The sequence below is a fragment of the Triticum urartu genome, chromosome 6 (genome assembly GCF_003073215.2).
Source record: "Triticum urartu cultivar G1812 chromosome 6, Tu2.1, whole genome shotgun sequence".
NCBI classification, from domain to species: domain Eukaryota; kingdom Viridiplantae; phylum Streptophyta; class Magnoliopsida; order Poales; family Poaceae; genus Triticum; species Triticum urartu.
In genome coordinates, this window is record NC_053027.1 from 273,670,902 (window position 1) to 273,688,427 (window position 17,526).

Genomic DNA, 17,526 nt, shown 5'->3' on the forward strand with positions numbered 1-17,526 from the left:
CAGGGACCAAGGAGTTTCCGAACTCACAAGTTTGGATTCTTGGACGTTTTCCGATAAATCTAGCCTGCTGCATGATTCTAGGTTCAGGCCTTGAGTGACGTCCTTCCATCCGCGGGTATCTGGCTTGGAGGGTTCGGGAATCCAGACATAGCTAGTCCTTAAGATAGATGAATGGTTGCCGCATTGTTCCTCCACCACTGCAACGTGATGGGTGACCTGGGGAGAGTTGATCTCTCTCAGATCAGAATTAGGCCCAATCCGATCATAGTCTGTAGCGACTCCCAGGGCGGCGATGCGATCCAAGAGCCCGTTCAGGGAAGAGAGCTCCATTGGATCTAACTGCTTGGCGAGTTCCAATTTGACGTGAAGATTGCTTTTGATGACCCGAGAAGTCATCATCGTCGGCGCAGCGGTCGAACAGGCGGTCATGAGAAAACCACCTAGCCGGAGAGTTTGGACGATAGCCAAAGCTCCCTCGGCAATACTGTCGTCTTTAAAGACGGGATGGGACATCCTTCCTGGTGGCGATGGCACAGCGGAACTCTCAATGAAAGCACCAATGTCGGTGTCAAAACCGGCAGATCTCGGGTAGGGGGTCCCGAACTGTGCGTCTAGGCCGGATGGTAACAGGAGGCAGGGGACACGATGTTTTACCCAGGTTTGGGACCTCTTGATGGAGGTAAAACCCTACGTCCTGCTTGATTGATATTGATGATATGGGTATTACAAGAGTAGATCTACCGCGAGATCAGAAAGGCTAAACCCTAGAAGCTAGCCTATGGTATGATTGTATGTTATGGTTGTTGTCCTACGGACTAAAACCCTTCGGTTTATATAGACACCGGAGAGGGTTAGGGTTACACAAGGTCGGTTACAAAGGAGGAGATATTCATATCCGTATTGCCTAGCTTGCCTTCCACGCCAAGTAGAGTCCCATCCGGACACGAGACGAAGTCTTCAATCTTGTATCTTCATAGTCTAACAGTCCGGCCAATGCATATAGTCCGGCTGTCTGGAGACCCCCTAGTCCAGGACTCCCTCAGTCCCGTTCCAACATGTCAGTGAGACGACGGCGGGTACTTTGTACAATTTCCGAAAGGACGTGTAGGCCAGGGCGCCTCTTCGTGTACCGTCGCAAACTGGCAACCGTCCACCGACTCTTCGCCTTTCCCTCTCGATTTGGAACTATTGTCGCACGCTCTTCCTCCCTCCTCCATTTGCATTCACCCTTCCTTCTGCCATTGTTCAGTCGTCTTCTCCATGGAGGGAACAAGACGGAAACGACCCCATTATTCTTGCCCCGATCTGAAAGATGACGTGGTGGGGGAACTCATTGATCGGTGCGACGTCATCACCTCAGCTAGCATGGCAGGTTCGTTCAAGACCATTCTCGACTCAACTAATAACATCATTACTAGGAACCCAAGGGTCCACGAACGGTTTGATCTCCCTTATCTTCTTCGCTATAAGCCAGTTCACATGGACGCGGACGACGGAGGTCTCGCCTTGTGCAAGTTGATGCCGCTTGATAATGATACATGTGATGTCAAGATGCCATCGCTTAAGGGTAAGTCCTGGGCTGGCACAAATGGAAATTGGGTTGTTTATATTGGGTACAATTGCGAGTGGGAACTTGTGAATGTGTACACTCGTCAGCGGATTCCACTTCCAAAAATCTCAGAGTGCCCTGAGGTTGAGCACACAGATGGTCTACGTACGTTCAAATACGATCATGGTGACTGTCGTCTACTGAAGATAGCAATTTGTTGAGTTCCCAACCGCTCTTGGAATTACAAGAACTATCAAGTTGTTGCTATCTTCGACAAGCTTGTTGTTGTCGTTCGTGGTTCGACCGGATGGATATTGCTCAAAAATCAGTTTCTATACATGGATGTGTACTGTGATGCAATTGAATACGAGGATCTTGTGTTTGCTGCCACCACTCATGGCACTGTTTTTGCATGGGATCCTCGTAGTTTCAGTACATTTGTCTTCCACCGTAATTATAATTGTTTCATCCACATGCATGCGGGTTAGCAAGTTTCCCTTTACTAATTAACCTTCTTCTTGTGTTTCCAAGATCCTATGAACATTCCACGACCTATACTTGAAAAAATTTATAAGCAAGGGGGAGATGACGATGGTGATGATCACGAGCATGAGGAGGAGCAGAACTTATATACTCAGTGGCACCTGGCAACTAATTCCGATGGATCACCTCTTCTTGTCTGTATACAATGCACTCAGACTGTTACTACTGAAGAAGCAGGTGTTGTCTCCCATGGTCGCCCTCTCCTGACCTATTCCAACACCCGTTGCATGGTATTCAGGATGGATACTAGTGTGCTCGCGCCAACACCTTCTCCCTGGTTCAGTATTGATAGTCTTGGAGCAAACTCGCTCTTCCTTGGACCAAACTATCCAATGATGGTGAAAGGCGATCCAGCTGCTGTTGACACAACGTTACTACCATTTATGAGAAGTAATTGTATCTATACCTCAGACATTTCGGTGGTTCCCTACCCTGGTCCTGATATATGCCGCTTCAGCCTGGATGATGAGTCCTGCGTTGCTCTCGATATTGACAATAGATGGCCCTTCCCAGAGCACCTATGGTTCAAAGCAAATGTTTCCAACACCGAGGATTAGTTGAGTTGAAGTTCATTTCATTGCTTGTTATTTGTTGTGTGATGAAAACTTTAGTATTTGCTAGAATGTTTTGTTGGAAATAACCTATAATCAAACATGTATCCTCATTGTCGTTGCGTGTTTATGACTTGTTGCATTTAATGAATGGTACATTTCAGTTGCAAATGCATGTCATAGACTCAATTTATGAATGGTTTTCGAGTCACTTCTTGGAGTGTGAGTACCGTAGTTGTATGGCCAGCATCCGGTTAGTATATGAAGTTGCCACAGCACATAGAGCCAACCTAATATTGGAGCATGCTAGCCCTCCACCGGCGCATCGCTTCAAATGGCGGAGGAAGTGAGAGGTCGCGTCACCTTGTGTCCAGATCTGAGATGCCACGTGTACCAGATGAATGACTCCAAGTTCGACCACCGTGATGCTAGGTGCGAGCCAAAGAACACTGTTGGAGAGACCCCCTCATAATTTTCCTACATTGGTCGTTTGATTCATAGGATAGAATGCTATAGGATTTTTTTCCTATGTAATCATGTTTTAATTGGAAATCTAGCATCCACTCCAACTTTTGTTTCACTTTGTTTGTTCCTACGAAGAGAGTACTTCCTCTAAATGATGTTCCGCTGCAAGAGCTGCCTATATTAATAAACCATGCTCTAAAAAGGTGGACTAGCTTTGGATATAGTAGTATTGTACTAGGTTAGTAGGTGACCTTGCGCTTGGCTCTTCTCCTCTTCCGGAAGTCGAACAATAATGATGGTACTACTGTAGTATTTCTGGCAATCTGACACCAAATAAACTATTGCACGTCCACCGCTTGTAAGCAAAAGTTTCTCCTCATGCTGTGAGCCACCGCGCATGCGTTGGCGAGGGAGAAGGCATAGTAAGCAAGCTTCTCGTCGTTCTGCGAGTTGACGAGACACATCAAAGTTATTTATTAGTACTATCTTCAAAAAGGGCCGACCATGTCCATGTCTACCATCCCGTGCTCTGTCATTGAGTATGTGCACTATTCACATGCCATCGAGGAGAAAAAATATTGCGTAGTACTAGGTGCCATCGAAGTGCATGACTCACTTACACACTGCATATGTCCATTTTCTTGCATGACACGCCACCTTGATGCTAGATGTCCCGCATGTCATGGAGGCATATAGATGTCCCGCGTGCCGGCAACAGGATGAACAAAGCTCATGTCTTAAACGAAAGAGTGGAATAACATAGATACCCCACGACCGAGAAGGAGCTACAAACCTCGGGGTTTTGCATCTGCACTCATAATATTTTATATTATTCAGTGATATAAAATCAAAAAAATCTCTCCACGTTCCTATACCATTCTATAGTCCTATGAGAATAACATTGAATGTAAGCCATTGATTCACTCTATCCAATGGTCATAGTTGGAAAATCCAAACAAAACCAAGCATTGGATTAGCACTTAGATTGTTGCCGCCTGCCCACCTAGCCCACCTATATATTCGCTCACGTGTGATGACCACAGGAGCTATCCACTCAGATTGTATGTTAAAAAATAAAGGTCGATAACTAATGTGGCACCTCGGGCCAATGCGGCCAGATCGCATTTTGCACGAGAAATTACACACCATGTTTCATTGACATGTGGTCCCGTTCCAACATGTCAGTGAGATGACGGCGAGTCCTTTTGTACAATTTCCAAAAGGACTTGTAGGCCGGGGCACCTCTTCGTGTACCATGGCAAACTGGCAACCGTCCAACGACTCTTCGCCTTTCCCTCTTGATTTGGAACTGCCATCGCACGCTCTTCCTCCCTCCTCCATTTCCCTTCACCCTTCCTTCTGCCATTATTCCATCGTCTTATCCATGGAGGGAACAAGCCGGAAACAACCCCGTTATACTTGCCCCGATCTGAAAGATGACGTGGTGGGGGAACTCATTAATCGATGCGACGTCATCACCTCGGCTAGCATGGCAGGTTCGTTCAAGAACATTCTTGACTCAACTAATAACATCATTACAAGGAACCCAAGGGTCCATGAGTGGTTTGATCTCCCCTATCTTCTTCGACGTGACCCTGCTGACTGGCGCGAGGACGAGGGAAGCCTCGCCTTGTGCAAGTTGATGCCGCTTGATAATGTGTACACTCGTCATTACAAGTTGATGTTAAGATGCCATCGCTTGAGGGCAAGGCTTGGGCAGGCGCAAATGGAGATTGGGTTGTTTATATTGGGTACAATTGCGAGTGGGAACTTGTGAATGTGTACACTCGTCAGCGGATTCCACTTCCAAAAATCTCCGAGTGCCCTGAGGTTGAGCACACAGATGATCTACGTACGTTCAAATATGATCATGGTGGTTGTTGATAACCCACAAGTATAGGGGATCGCAACAGCTTTCGAGGGTAGAGTATTCAAATTTATTGATTCGACACAAGGGGAGCCAAAGAATATTCTCAAGTATTAGCAGCTGAGTTGTCAATTCAACCACACCTGGAAACTTAGTATCTGCAGCAAAGTGTTTAGTAGCAAAGTAATATGATAGTAGTGGTAACGGCAACAAAAGTAAAGACAGCAAAACTAATGTTTTTGGTATTTTGTAGTGATTGTAACAGTAGCAGCGGAAAAGTAAATAAGCGTAAACCAGTATATGGAAAACTCGTAGGCACTGGATCAGTGATGGATAATTATGCCGGATGCGGTTCATCATGTAACAGTCATAACATAGGGTGACACAGAACTAGCTCCAATTCGTCAATGTAATGTAGGCATGTATTCCGTATATAGACATACGTGCTTATGGAAAAGAAATTGCATGACATCTTTTGTCCTACCCTCCCGTGGCAGCGGGGTCCTATTGGAAACTTAGGGATATTAAGGCCTCCTTTTAATAGAGAACCGGAACAAAGCATTAGCACATAGTGAATACATGAACTCATCAAACCACGGTCATCACCAGGAGTGGTCCTGATTATTGTCACTTCGGGGTTGCCGGATCATAACACATAGTAGGTGACTATAGACTTGCAAGATAGGATCTAGAACTCTCATATATTCATGAAAACATAATAGGTTCAGATCTGAAATCATGGCACTCGGGCCCCAGTGACAAGCATTAAGCATAGCAAAGTCATATCAACATCAATCTCAGAACATAATGGATACTAGGGATCAAACCCTAACAAAACTAACTCGATTACATGATAAATCTCATCCAACCCATCACCGTCCAGCAAGCCTACGATGGAATTACTCACGCACGGCGGTGAGCATCATGAAATTGGTGATGGAGGATGGTTGATGATGACGACGGCGACGAATCCCCCTCTCCAGAGCCCCGAACAGACTTCAGATCAACCCTCCCGAGAGGTTTTAGGGCTTGGCGGCGGCTCCGTGTCATAACATAGGGTGACACTCGGGAGATCGAGGGAGGTGCGTGCGCGATAAAAAGATGCCCCGAGAGAAATCGAGATAGACCATGCACATGTTTGTGATGGAGACTAAGATTAGCTAGTCATATACATATAGGGGGGACTGCGTGTGCCTACAATTGAGTGAGAGACCATCATACTTGGCTAGCTAGGCATGAGATTGTGTGTGTGTGCGTGTGAGATGGAGAGAGAACGAGGGAGAGAGATAGAGTTTTAGATGGGCCTATTGAGTGCGAGTGAGATATGCATGTGTATGTGTGACCCAGGTAGATGGAGAGTTTGAGAGAGAGGGCGAAGAGCTCCGAGACGACAGAGTGGTGCGTGAGAGAGTTACGGGCAATGAGCCAAGGAATTCGTGTGCGTACGATGAGTGCGCCCACGATATCTAGCTTGGACTATACAATCATACATAGTGTGCGAGAGAGACATATAGATGGAGTATATATGCATGCGAACTAGAAAGACCCCCCACGCACACACACAAAGAGAGAGAGAGATGGAGAGAAATAGAGAGGACCAACAAAGTTTGTGTGTTGGATGCGTGCGACAAAAATGTAGATTGTCGGCGAGAGAGAGAGAGAGCAGGAGTCTGGGAGAGGGGGAGGGCGCGTTTTATGCATCAAAGACTGATATAAACCATGTTTCGATATAAAATTGCATTCAAATATTTAAATTGGATAACATGTTGTCTGCAATCCACACATGAACGGATATATGTGTATATCAAACAAGTTCATTAATTTGACTTTAAACATGTTCATGGAGTACTATAATACTGTACAACTTGATATTCGATTGAGGTGTTCAATTTTGGATTTAGTTCACTATTTTGACATAGTGAACGAGCTATTTCATTGAATCGAGATATTTCATTTTGGGTTTGATTCCCGTTTTTGAGTGGGTCAACTATTTGTCATATAGTAAATCACTAGCAACGAGCATGTAAAAACACATTACTCCCAAGCATCATATCTCCATCTAAAAAAGAAGTGGCAAGCTAATATTTCTAAATTTGATTCGAATCGACTTCGTAAGGTAGACGTGGATGCTCGTTCTCCCAAATTTTGAACGAACCGTTAAACATCCTCTGCTCGGTGGAATTCGCCCGAGCAAATAAATGGGAGACGCGAAATTACCGTCCTGTGGGAGACGCATTAATTGGACCGTTTTGCATCGATGGTAGGTTCGTAACTTCATCCAAGCGCGCCTTCTCCTCGGCCGAAATGACATGTGCCGAATAATTCATAAACCATGGTCGGCAAAACATGCTCTCCTCGCCCGAAATAGCTCGCGCCCACTTTTTCAAAACACGCTCTCCTCGCCTGAAATCACTCGCGCCCACTATATTTCAAAACACGCCCTCCTCACCTGAAATCGCTCCCGCCCACTATTTAGGGAGAAGCAAAGTTACTCTACTATCCCCGACCCGCAGTACACAGACCCAAGCCGAGAAGCCTAAAGTCAGGGGTAGAACTGTAACTCCCCCTCACATTTCACACAAATGCGTCCGTAAAACATGGTTCCACTCCCCTCCCCTCCCCCCCTCATTCATACCGCCTAGGCGCCAAATCACCTTCTCCCCGGAAGCTCCCTTCTCCCGAGCTGCAAAACCTCAGCCCCTCCTCCATGGCGCCCCCACTGCACCAATTTCATAGCCGCCCTCCTCCCTAATGCCGGAGACGCTGTCCATTTGCCGTCGTGCACTGGGTCGTGTGCCTCTTACTCCATGCTGCTGGAGCTACCTCGACGACAGCCGCGGGAACCATACCGAAGCCGATTCACCCCCGCCGTTGTTCACAGCGCTGGAGCGGCTCCAACTTCGGATCCATCCAGAGTCCCGACGCTGCTTCCCCGTAGCCATCGACCGTCGCGACATCGATGTTTCCCTACCGCCGGTGGCCACCGCAATCGCGCCGGCCTCACCGACTCGGCAGCTGGACCTGCCTACTTCACCATGCCGCCAGATAGGTCGCACCCTCATCTAAAATCACTTTATTTAGGCGTCAGTTGTCTGAATTTTTATTCTGGGCCAATCGATTCCCAATGGGAAGCAGCACCCCTCGAGGCGACGGAGCTCCTAGGCTGCCGGTTGGCCTGTGTCTAATGTAAGGATGCGGAGCTGCAAGTTTGCCACGATAGCAGCGCTTAGATGGCTATCTTAGAGTTGAGTGGGTTCAAGGTACTGCCGCCGCCGGATCTGGATGACGGGGAGTCTTTGTGGACTGGCCCGGGGGCGGCGCAACCACGGCAGTGCTGTGGGGCGGGGAGCGGGGTTTTGGTCGGGGCCCCGGACGGCGGAGGCAAGCTGCTCTGCCGTTGGTCGCTGGCTATTCGGGGAATATTCCTAACAGTGTCAGCAGGGAGGCACAAGACGGCCATCAAGCCATCCGGCGTAGATCGGACAGCACCAAAATAAAATAAAATTGTGTGACCCCAATTTAGTCTTAGTCAACAAACGTGTGACCACTCTCATACATTGATGTTGATCTCTTAGTGTATTTCTTCAGATCAAAGAGATGTGTCGTTCTGAACATTATGCGTTATCTGCATCTTCAGCCACACCGTCTTCCGACTCACCGCAGCTGCTCCAACAAGGGAAGCATACACCAGAAGGGAGCTATAGTCCCGACTCAATAGTTCCATGCATCGAATATGCGTGCCCGACATGGACAGCCACAACAACTGCAGGGCCATCGACAAGTCAGCACATGATGCTCACTCCTATGGATGGCGGCCAGATAGGTTGTACCCTCATCTTACTTGTGTGCAACATGTATGGCTTTGTTATTCATCTCAGCATGGAAAATAGATTATCACATTTCACTATATATTCATGCTGATCTCTTACGGGTCTTGTTCAGGAGTTAACGATGTTCCATAGTTCAGCTAAGATACTTATTCTTTAGGTAACGTTGTTCCATAGTTATCATCCATCAGCCAATGCTATCCCACAGGCTAGTTATTATAGTATTATACCACTTCTAGTATTACCTATGTTGTTCTTTAATACTTTAGTGTGCCATCTAGTTAATCCCGAGTACAAACGATACATATTCTGTAGCTTTCATCAGTGTTCTCCCTTTATTTTTCGAAACCCGTTGCTACTAGTTAACTCCAGTCCTACTATTTATGTCATCTCCTACAGGCACTCATTACATAAATCTAACTACTAGTTGTCTTCCATGCATGTCAGATATAATTGCACACACTGATATATCCACAAGAACCTCACGGAGCAATGTAAAGGCCAATGAACTTGATGTCAATGATACCCAATATGATGGAACATGTAAAGGCAGTTCTTCAGAAGACTTGCAGAAAGATGTTGAATCCTCTTCACCCCACAAGGTCCTTGCTCTAACTTGGCCCGTGATATGGGTACAACAAGCATATAGTGTCCTGGAGTGTATCTACTCTGTTGCAATGCCATGTGCTTAGCATGCTGATCATGCATGTAAATATGTCATGCCTTCCTGTTTTTCAGTACCTATTCCATTCATGATAACATGTTTTCAAATTCAAGTACTGTCACTCTACTCTATTGCAATGCCATCTGCTTAATTTGGACATCATGCTTCTGAATATCTTATGCATTGTTATTCATCAGTACGTACTTCATTTGTCTACCATACCATGTTTTTTTACATTGAAGTGTTGTTCTAGTGCTCTATTGCAATGCCATCTTAGTTTCCCAATCATACACATGTATGCTGCCTTATTTTTTTCGGTACGTATTCCGCTAGCATATAGTTTTACATTCAACTAGTGTTTCTTTTACAGTTTTGTCCTGTCGTATCCCTAGCTCTTACACCATACTCCCTCCGTCCGGATTACATGTTGCCGAAATGGATAAAAGAGGATGTATCTAGAACTGAAATACGCCTAGACCCATCCATTTTTTTCCGTATGGAGGGAATACATGTCAATATGTCATGCCTTTCTATTCTTCGGTACCTATTCCATCTCTCTACTGTAGCATGTTTTATAACTGAAGCACCATTCTTCTATACAAGGCATGCAAGGGGAAGACGACTATGTTAGAATCTGAAGGGTTACAAACCAGGTCTTTGCAAAAGATCCAAACGCCAGGACATAATAAACCAACTCCATTTTTTATAGATACTGCTCCAGCACAAAGAAACCCAACTCCTACTGATAATAAGTAGATTCCAGTGGCCAAAGAACTAGTCCGCTCCAGTCCAGCAAAAATATGTCAACTCCATTCTAAGAAGCGTGTTCGTATGCTTGCATCATGAAATTTTATAGCAAGCTGATCATATTTTCTACATGTTCCTTACCCATCTCTATTTTAGAAAATAAGCTTAACAGGTAGAAGAATTTCTGCACAGGTATCGTCTATGAGGAAAGATTCTTGCAGGAATTCTCTGTACTCCAATGCAGATGTAAGTACCTATTGTATATCACTATATTTTTACATCAGCATGTATTTTGTTAATCGGCGTGAATCCAACCTTTATCTGATCTAAATTTAGTTGTAGCAAAATGTATGATTAAAGGCCACAATGTTGATTTTTTTAAGGAAAACTGCCTAGTAATTTTGCATCCTGAGCTGCATGAGTGTACTATCTCATATCAGTGGGTTTGATTACTTTGGTTCTGCAGTGGGTTTTCAGTGTTTTTTTATTGTGTTGTCCTGTCGTATCCCTAGCTCTTACATCATACTCCCTTCGTCCGGATTACATGTCGTAGAAATCGATAAAACTGGATGTATCTAGAACTGAAATACGCCTAGACCCATCCATTTATTTCCGGATGGAGGGAATACATGTCAATATGTCATGCCTTTCTATTCTTCAATACCTACTCCATATCTGTTGTAGCATGTTTTATAATTGAAGCACCATTCTTCTATATAAGGCATGCAAGGGGAAGACGGCTATGTTAGAATCTGAATGGTTACAAACTAGGTCTTTTCAAAATATCCAAACGCCAGGAGATAATAAACCAACTCCATTTTTCATAGATACTGCTCCAGCACAGAGAAACCCAACTCCCAATGATAATAAGCAGATTCCAGTGGCCAAAGAACTAGTCCGCTCTAGTCCAGCAAAAGAATTTGAACTCCATTCTAAGAAGCGTGTGCGTATCCTCGCATCATGAAATTTTATAGCATTCTGATAATATTTTCTACATGTTCCTTACCCATCTCTCTTTTAGAAAATATAGTTAAATGATAGAAGATTTCCTTCATTGGGATTGTATTCGAGGAAAACATCTTGCGGGAATTCTCCGTGCTCCAATGCTGATGTAAGTACCTGTTGTATATCACTATATTTTTACATCAGCGTGTATTTTGTTAATCGGTGTGAATCCAACCTTTGTCTGATCTAAAATTAGTTGTAGCAAAATGTTAAAGGCGCCGATGTTGATTTTTGTAAAGAAAACTACCTGGTAGTTTTGCATACTGAGCTGCATGAGCGTACTATCTCATATCATGCACATTACTGAATTGTAGTGCTGCTCTGGTTGCCCATTCATTCATTGTGTCAATGTTGCTTTCGTATTACCTTACCTGTCTGATGATAGTTGTGCCATATTGTGTTAATTTGGTGTTGGCTAGTTGACCAAACATTTGTTGTTCCAATGTTGCTTTCCTATTATCTGACTTGGCCAATGATAGCAATGCTAGTGTCTTAATTTGGTGCAGGTTGCTGAAGATAAGAAGACAAACTCTGAAAACAGCAAGGCAACCCCATTGTTTATTTCCAATAAATCTAGGCCACGTTATATGCCAATAACTCATGATTAATCTGTTTGGTTCCCCTCCTAATTTATGTTATGATGCAGTGGTCGAGACACTCTCCACTATCAATAATACAAGCCTCAAAATCGCCATCTGAATCTGTTCAGTATCCTCTGTCTCGAATGCAACAGAAAAAATGTATGTTTGTGAACCAATTAATGGTTGAAGGAATGATGGAAATGCTGGAGGAATCAGAGGTGCAGAGTCGTGCGACACAACAACAGATCAATGTTTTCAGAGATAGTGTAGCAAAGCAGCAAGAACTTGCCCACATGCTTATGGGCGTCATCCGTGCTGAGGTTGCAGATTGTGACATTGTAGATCGTTAGGTTCTGTTCATTTATTTGCACTGGCATCAATCCATGATTGCCCAGTGGATGTAATTTCATGTAATATATGCTGGATGTGTAAAGTTTTTCCCGGTATGCCGTACATTTGCTTGATCGGTTTTGGTCCTGTGCATAATTGCTCGTCGTAATGGGCTCAAATTATCTAATTTGTCCTGACATGTACGAACTTTAGTGGGCCCATTAAGTTAATGGGCCGTTACCAGGCCGAAAGTTAATGGTCGGCCCTCTTAACTCCCGGGTCGTTAACAGGATAACATCGAAGCGGGCAACAGGTGGGCCCAATTGATTTCACGGGCCGTTAACAGGCTGTTACTAAGTTTGGGCTACATATGGCCCAACTATACTGTGGGCCTTTAGCAGGCTGAAAGAGACATCGGGCTTGTACTGGACCATGAAGAGCATGGGCCGCTAAGAGGCCGAATGTCAGGACGTATTGTAAATGGCCCAACTGTGTTGTGGGCCTTTAGCAGGACGAAAGAGAAACCGGGCTGGTATTGGACATGGGCTATTAAAAGGCTAAAACTCAGGTCCGACTACAAATGGCCCAACTCACTTATGGTCCGTTAACAGGCTGAAAGGCACACAGGGCCGGGAATTGGCCCAACAATTAAATGGGTCGCTAAAAGGCAAAAACTCAGGTCCGACTAAAAATGGCCCAACAGATATTTGGGCCATCACCAGGCTGAAATACACACCGGGCCGGAAATTGCCCGAATACTTAAATGGGTCATGAAAAGGCCGAAAATCAGGTCCGACTACAAATGGCCCAACTGATTTATGGGTCGTCAACAGGCTGAAAGACACACCGGGCCGGAAATGAGCCCAATATTTAAATGGGTCGCTAAAAGGCCGAAAGATGTACATTGTGAAAATTGGCCCATCTACTAAATGGGCCGTTAACAGGCCGAAATTTCATCGGGCCGATATTGAGCCCAAATATATAGCGGGATGTTAACGGGCTCGAACTAACGATGGGCTGCAATGGTGTCAAATCTTTAACGAGCATTTGACGGGCCGAATTGGCACATCTCGTATGGGTCGTGGGCTTAAATGGACCTGGCACAAGTAGGCCTTATATGGGCCGGCCTGCTATTTTTTACTGGGCCGGCCTTTTTCACTAGAATGGGCCACTGTTGGGCCGTGCCACGTGTCAACCTATCATAGGCGCCTCCTATCCAATGAGTGGATGACATCTGTCCAAATGGTGAGGCAACACGTGTTTCCTCCGGCCAATGATGATTTTACACGTGGAAAATCCCCATTGGTCCAGGATGTTAACGGGTTATCGGATCCAAAACCGGAACGGATAGCTTAACAGAGTTCCGTTACGGTGGATGCCACGTGTCGGTCACCCTTGTCGAAAGCATTTCTGTGACGCGCGATTTATCGTCATGGAAGTGGACACTTCCGTGATGATAATTTTGGTAATGTCATGGAACACTTCTATGAAAGCACAAGTATGACTATCTTGATTCTGTCATAAATTTGTCATGGATGTACATGCATGACAGAAAATGTGACCTACTGTGACAAACACGTATCATCACAGAAGTGTATTTTTTTGTAGTGATATGTAGCGCACTGTACCCACATCATAGAATCCATGGCCTTGCACTCCCATTCGGGTGGACCAATGGCATTCCGACAAAGCTGTCCTACTTCCATGACACTATCCATGCCACTCCGACCAACTCCCCTTTGGGTTAAGTCATGGGTGGCCCCATGCCTACCAAAGGCACATACGGCCACCGTCGTGGAAAAAATGGTCCCAAACAGGGACATGTGCACATAACTAAACTCGGGCTCACAAGGCTTATGTCCTCCTACCTGATCAAGGTAGCGCGCGCCCATAACCTTCCCTAGTTGGAGGCACCGGCGAGAGGCATGACAACAGACCCAGCTAGGGCCTCCCATAAAGGCAAGTGTGGCTGCACTGGAGAAATCTCGATTTGGTGGCACCTGACCAACTTAATGACGGAATTTATCCCCAAAGATATATCTTATGAGAACTGATACTCCGATGTCATATATCCACATGTAATCCAAGTCATAGCAATATCCAACAACTAATCCAAAGCATAATATCATCCTACCAAAGTACTTCGGAGATAGCATAACACTACTATCATGATAAATCCAAGAACAATAATATTACTATCCATAACATCAACTAGCATCATCAATAATAGCCACTAATAATCCAAAGGCAACATGGCATCCGAAGTAATACTCCAAAGCGTATATCAAATACCATCATGGAAATAATCATAATAGCTACTAATAATCCAAAGGAAACATGTCACCCACTTAAGCTGCAAAATAATTATACTAAAACTCCAAGCAATATCATGGCAATAGCAGGATCAAAGCAATACTCCGAGAAATGCCATGAACAAGATCATAAGTAGCTAAAACAATATTTTAAGCTAGTTCAAATAATTTAAACCATGTCACTGCGTTGCAGTCATGCAGATGGAGGGTGTGGCTTTCCAGGGGGTAGAAGGATTCATCGACAAGAAGTGCGAGAAGCTCGTGGAAAGAATCGCCAGAAAATGTTCTCTCTCGGAGGGGGCTGATTTAGTGCAAGGGAAAAATGATCATTTTCAGAATGATAAAATATGGTGAGAATGATCCCAGCAGAACACGCTCGACGAGACGAAGAAGTGGGATTTGCAATCACCTCATTTGAAGTTGGGATCAAAAAGATATGATAGTTTTTCTTCCAGGGACCTATCTGTAATGAAATCAACACAAACATGCCCTTAACTGATAAAACAGAACGCGCCTTTGGCGGAATACGCCTTCCAACTGAGAAAACGTAAACCAGGATGAAATAGAGCCAAAGTGTGCTTTCGGAAAGGGAAGACGTATTTAGAAGAATACGCTTCAACTTATCCTAGTCAGCAGAGGTGGGGCCAGGTGCTGACTCACTGCCAGTTGGGCCCGCTGCTGACATCTCCCTCTCCCGCTCCTCCTTCTTCCTCCCAGACGCTGCTCGCGGACCATAGGGAGTTCGCCGGCACCGACACTCGTCTGGGCTTCTCCGGCCATCTCCAGCGATGCCTCGGCCACCGGAGTGACCAGGAGAGCGAGCCACACCCGTCCCCGCACCATACAGACACCGTGGAGCTCGAGGATGAGACGAACGCGGTCCACAGCGGAGGAGGGCTTCGGTCGGAGGTGAGGTGAGGTCATGGCAAACGGCCAATGTAGGAGGATAAAGGTGTTGGGGTGGCTCCGGGATGAGGATGGAGGTCCCTGGTGGTGGTGGAAGTGAGGGAGGGGCTCGGGATCGTGCCAATTGAGCCGGAGGGGACTGGCGGCCACGGAGGTCGAGGAGGGGCTCTGGTACTCGGGGAAAAGGATGGCTAGAGGAGGTGCAGAAGATGAGTGGTGAGGTCGAGAGGCCTTGGGTGGCCTTTAAATAGGCGGGGACGAGGAGGCCGAGCTGGCATTGTCGCGGACGCGTGGCCGGCGCCGCGTACGCATGTGCACGCGCATGAGCTCGAAGGTAGGCGACGGAGGGAGAACATGGAGAAACTCACGAGGCAGAGGAGGCCAAGGGAGCACGGGCAGGAAGACGACGGGCGAGGGAGGCGGTGGCCGTGTGCCGCCGCTCGAGCTCGGCCAATGCTCTGGCGCGCTCAGCGAGCACGACGGGGCACGGGAACACGACAAAGATGATCGGAGAAAGGTCACAAAGAAGAAACTGACGCTGGGGGACAGAGGACACGGACGGGAAGATGACCGGGTCAAGCGGGGCACAGTGCACCCGTGCTTGTGCGTCGACTAGCTCCAGCAAGGAGGCTTCGGGAGGGGGCAGGGGGTCGAGGGCGACGTGAGAGAGGAGGGGAGTTAGGTCGGCACGCCCGGACACACGGAAACGGTCGATACTGAGCTGGCCGACGCGTCCCGACGCCTAGAGCGCGGCCAACGCTGCCAGAGCGCATGAAACGCCATGCCAAGGGGATAGTCACCACAGGCACTGGCATGAAGAGGACAAATGAGGCTGCGAGGAGTTGTCAACTGACTAGTCCCTGCATAATAGAGGCTGAGGAAGTTCATGGATCGACAAAAGGAGCCAAGGAGGGGAGTTTGGTATTGTTGCAAGTTTGTGCATCAAACTTGGCAGTCCACTGCTGATCAATAGGAAACTGGTTAGGGTCAATGGAGTTTTCTGGGGTGGTTAACTACGGAAGGACTATGATCCTGGAGAGTTTATGGAGAAATGGACCAAGGATTAATGTATTTGCTTCACAACTACATATTTGGTCCAGAAGCTTGATCAAGATGATGCACTCACATGGAGTGTCAAGTTGAGCTCAAATTTGGCAAGGCTTGATGATTTGGACATATTAAGATGCTGTAAAAATTTATACCAAATGGACAAGCCAAAATGGTACTTGATTCACAAGCATCCTCATTGTCCAGAAACTTGCAAAAATTCTAGAGGAACATTGGCTTGATTAATTGGTCCCAAATTTGGTGGAGAGATGTCATAAGGGTAGGAGCACAATCTGGTAATTTATCAGAATTAATGAAACAATAAAAACTATACTTGCTTCAGAACCTGAAAATATTAACAGAAACAAAGATTTGATCTTGTGCTCACATAGATCAAGGTGTGGAGCTGAAATTTGGAGGAGTGTGCTAATATGATCGCATGAAGGAATGTGCAAAATTTCAACTCATTTGGATACTCCTAGCTAGTACTTCCTTCATAGTGCCTTCTGACTAACAGAAAGTTTGAAAAATTGCTGAGGATGGTTGGCTAGGAAAATAAAGTTGAATTCTGGCATGAGGCAATCATTTGGGCATAAGAGATTACCCAAAAGGTTTGGGAGCAATCAGGAAAGGATAGGGGGGCACTTCCTTCACAGAAAGCCACATTGGACAGAAATGAAGAATAATTATTGGGGATTTATTCTAGGGCTAGGCCAGGAAATTTTGGGCATATTTGAGCAACATATGACCCAAAGGAATAATGAGAATTAATTGGGAATTTTGGGAGTGACAAAAATATAGGTTGCTTCACAACCTAAGGCGGACAAGGTTATTCCTTTAATAGAAAAAGGAATATTCCCTAGAAAAGAATTTTTGGGTTGGGCTAGAATGGAAATGACATGGTCTTGGGCTAGATTTGAGGATGATGAATCACTCGGCAGAGGAAATGAAGATGATTTCCAAGGTGACAAGGCCACAGGACCACTCCAGAAAGAAAAACAGAGCAAAAACCAAACAAATCAAAGGAAAAAAGAAAAGGGCCAAAAACCAAGCTGTTACAACCACTGGCGCCGCCACTCTTCCCACCTCTCCTTCTGGGCGCTCTCCGGCTATGTACCCTTGCTCTGGGTCC